The following is a 4,341-nucleotide window of genomic DNA, read 5'->3' on the forward strand; positions in this document are numbered from 1 at the left end:
GGATCTAGTCTTTGTTTTGACCCCACATCAAAGTTTAGACCAATTTCTTCACAATAAGGGAACGCAGAGATAAGAAAATCGTCCTTCAGCTCCTCTATTGACAGTGTGCTTGAAAATATGAATTCATCCTCATGTTCATAGTCTTCATGGGGTGCTCCACCCATCTCTTCTGAGAGGCGTTCGGTCTTTATGTTTCCGTTGGATGGTTCTTGTGAACACATGAATTCATCTTCTTGTTCACTATCATCAGTATCATCCATCTCCATTGGGAACCTTTCAGTCTTGTGCTCTGTAGATGCTTTGGTCAGCCCATTGTTGCTGTTGCATTCTGGCTTAGATGTGTCAAACAGAGTGAAAACTTCATTTCTATCCACAGGAGGTTTCCTGATCAGCTCTTTGACTTTGTAATGAATTCGAGCAGTAAAATCAATCCGCTGTTGCTTATTTTTCAAACCAAGATCAAAATTGTTCTCAAGAATTTTTGTAAGAAAGCGACTTTTACCCTTGTTTACTGTTTTAGCAAAGTCACAGACCTCAAGTATGACAGCGTTTGTCACTAATTGTATGTCTATTTTTTTCCTTGTGCTGGATGCCACGTTAAAATCCAATCCTACTCTACTGCAGTGATAAAATGGTTGTGGATGTCTTGAATTTTTCTTAACATGCATAATGCGCCACTGCCATACTTTGCTTGCATCCATCTTTTTTGTCCTGCAGGTGTCCCTGTTGTCCATCTACAGCAGTCTCTTGGTTCTTCTTGATCATCTATGTCTTCCTTTCCTGTATTTAGCAGAGGAAAAAAGGACAAACTACCAAATCAAATTCATTATATGTGAAAACCTAATAAGCAATAAACAAGATTCTGACTGCAGATCAGAAAATGTAGTATGATTTCAGTTTGTTACATACCTTGTAAGACATGATTTAAAACAGCCAAGAGCTCCTCCAATATTTTTGGCCCACACTGTAGGTCTGCATCCTACTCGTGTCAGTGATGGGACAATGCTGGTAGAGGGCAACCCGAAATGAAACAAGTTTGACTGTTAGTTAACTCGTCCCATCCAATACAATTCATAATTATTTCTGAAGCACACTGAAAAACAAAACTAGTAAACCAAAATCTTATACAATCTAAAAACTATGTATCAAAAACTATAAACACACTACAGGAAAGCACAGTTGGTAGAAAAAAACCCAAACTTGATTGATGTCTATGACCAGCACAAATTTCTGAATTGTTGACCAAACATATGATCACCTCCAAAATAATCTACTTAGCATGTATCATATGGGAAATAATTAAGTTTCATATGCGGTTTTTCGCCCAAATCATAGTATTGTGTAAACAAGGTGGAATTCAAAGGATTACAATTCAAAAACATCAATACTAATTTGGTATTTATGATCAGGTCTGAAGTTGTTTGGAACATTAAACCAAAGAAATGGTAAAAATGCAGTTTTACAGCAGTTTCAAGAAGGTCCCATTTTGGGACCTAGGGCCTAAAAGGAAGTTTTTCTGATTATTTGAATTTATACAAAAAATAAAAATGCATAGAAGTCAATGTTGTTGCTAAATATTGACATATCCAAAACTATGATAATCCCTGCATTGTTGTTTTAATTAAATAAAGGTGGTAAATATCCAGTTCCCTCATCTTAAAGTCTATGGGTTTTTTGAATGGGTCTTCGATAAAATGCCCTAAATTAGGTCTGAGGTTAAAACAGACTAAAAGGTATTCAGACTTTTTGTTTTGCAACATGAAATACGTCTACTTAAACCCGATTTGTGAACTTTTAAGGTTTTACTTGTCTTTAAAAACGGTGGCTGCTAACAAGTGGCTAATTGGGCCTACAGTCTTTGTCGGCATCACACCGGACACAGAAACTCATTCAACCCACTTATCTGCCGTAACAGCTTTACAGAGTCGCACTCGAACTTGTTCAAAACACAAAAGTGGTGTTCATCTGTGAAGATTATCATGATGAACAAAAAGTGTAAGTCTCATGAATTGTGTTCGTCAGAGAGCTTATTTTTGGCGATAACCTAAAATCCAATGCAAAACTCCCAAACACCCTGCATCCCAACACCCATACTCTCATACTATTGAGTATGCCAGAAAAAGATTTAGTATGTCCCAGTACTATGTATGTAAAATGCAGTATGCCAAAAATACCAAGATATCCTACTACATTCAGCCGCATTTTGCTGTATGCAAGCCAGCATGCTGTTCTGTTCCTTACCCACAATCCCCTGCATCTACATCTTGGAAGCTGAGTGACAGCTGACAGAAGCCACAATCATGAACGACAGTGCAATCTAGTGACTGCCGACCAGTCACATGGTAATAATAGCAATAGGCTATATATTGTTTAAGTAACAAAAAAAAAATATAGATAAACACCAACAAAAATAAATAAAAATAACAGTGATAGAGAAATGCATATGTAGGCTGGTAAAGTAAATATAATTTTAGAATCCACAATGTATGCAGTTATAACTAAAAAGTTAAAGGTTGTTGAGTAACAATAGAAGAGCTCGCTGTTGAGTTTAGTGAATGGCGATTTGTTTTATTTTCATGGTAACAGTTATATAAGAAAGAGGGTCAAAGTTCAGGGTGCAGTATTATGAAGAAGTAGTATGTCCTGATTGTGTGCACACTGCATGCAACAGTACATACTTTGCAAGGGCAGCCATAGTACCTACTAAAAGTAAAAAAAAGAATTACGCGATTGTTTGCAATCTATTCCATATTATTAGTGTGAGTACAATATTAGTGTATTGGCATTTTCATTTAAGCACAATTCAATTCATAGTTCACTCTGCCTGTTTTACATTTATTGTCCAAAACTACCTTCCGTGACAGAAACCATCTTTGGAAAACAATTATTTATGATGTACTTTGAGTTTTTTTAGTTAAGCCTATGACCATACACTAACATGGAGGGGCGGGTCTTAGGATCTGCACTGCAGTCAGACACCAGGGAAGGTGGTCGAGATTGCATAACCGCACTTTGGGGGGGCAGGCATGTCGTCCACACAGTCTATTGTAAAGCCCTAAATAGCAGATTGTACCCCGGGGGGTGGGGGGTCAAGCAGCCTTGCACAGACTCGGGATCCCGTTTGATTTGACTATAACATGAAATCGACCGCATCTGCTGCGTCTCCGTCCAGCAGCCCTCGGAGCTCTGTCCAGCAGGAGAATTAATGCTCCTAATAATAGTTACTGTGCACGACAACGACAAAAGCAAATTATAACGAACAGGGGCACCGCATTGATAACAAAAACACGGTCACCTAGTGTGTCTACCTTGATCTATTTCGTTAATTATAAAATTAATTATCCATCTGACCGAATCTTCTATATTTTTCATGTGTAACCGGATTTGTAAAGCTATCACGTTGAGCTTTTTTGGACTGTTGCCATGCTGTGGCCGACACGCTGCCGGTGGGATCGCAGGACAAACGTTACACACCACCAACTTTCGGTACTGCACACACCAAGTACAGCTAAAGTACATTCCACTTCGAGTTCACGATGAGTACTTTTTATCGAGTATATTTTGTGTACAAAAACATGAGCTTTTATTTGCTATACACAACATGGCAGGAGAGAAGGTACAGGGATAGACTTCATTAAGAAAAGCACAACCGCCGCTGTTATCTAAGCAATAGGACGAAACAAAAAGGTGTAAACGTACCGGATAAAGACGAAACAATCACCCAGACATCCTTCGTTGTTAAGACCGCGTACTGTTTTCCGGACGATGTTTTTTCCTTGTAAATAATCTGTAAATGGAAGAAGAAACGATAGAGAAAGTATTTGCAGGAAGTGACGAAGGAAGGTTTCACAGCCGGAACTTCAAATTAAAAGTGTTTAGGAATTGATAACTGGCAACGAGAAGCATAAATGCAGATATCTGTTCATAAAGATAAGATTGCCAGTAATTAAGACAATACAACAGAACTATAGCATTGCAAAAATGTTTGCTATGTCTTCACAATCTGTTTGATGCAATATTTTTTTTGTATGAAACCCTTTCCCTGTTGCCTGTTTTTATGTTATAAAAGGATGGAGTTCACACACACCTGCACACTGAATAAATTAACTGAGCAGCAGAAACTCTTGGTTTTGTGTTCCTTCAGTTCTGGAGAGTAAATATATACAAAATGAACCCAAATCAAGCAGATTATTGCAGTTTAGTCTAGAAAACATGCAGCCACTTCAATATATAGACATTTTAGTTACTTTTTCAAAAACAAAACACAAAATACTATAAATTAAGTTTTGTGTCATTATTGGCGTTCAGTGTCAGGGTTTACATTATGTAATACACTATTTT

General features: G+C 37.6%; 1 long non-coding RNA gene across 1 annotated transcript; it reads right to left on the bottom strand.

The window, feature by feature from the left end:
• Positions 1-42: 42 nt before the first annotated feature.
• Positions 43-3,817, bottom strand: LOC121964225. The gene is made up of 3 exons (XR_006107334.1): positions 3,700-3,817; positions 910-1,005; positions 43-780 (listed from the first exon to the last, which is right to left on the bottom strand). It is a non-coding gene; the product is annotated as an uncharacterized LOC121964225 (long non-coding RNA).
• Positions 3,818-4,341: the final 524 nt, after the last annotated feature.

Source organism: Plectropomus leopardus, unplaced genomic scaffold (genome assembly GCF_008729295.1).
Source record: "Plectropomus leopardus isolate mb unplaced genomic scaffold, YSFRI_Pleo_2.0 unplaced_scaffold14699, whole genome shotgun sequence".
NCBI classification, from domain to species: Eukaryota; Metazoa; Chordata; class Actinopteri; order Perciformes; family Serranidae; genus Plectropomus; species Plectropomus leopardus.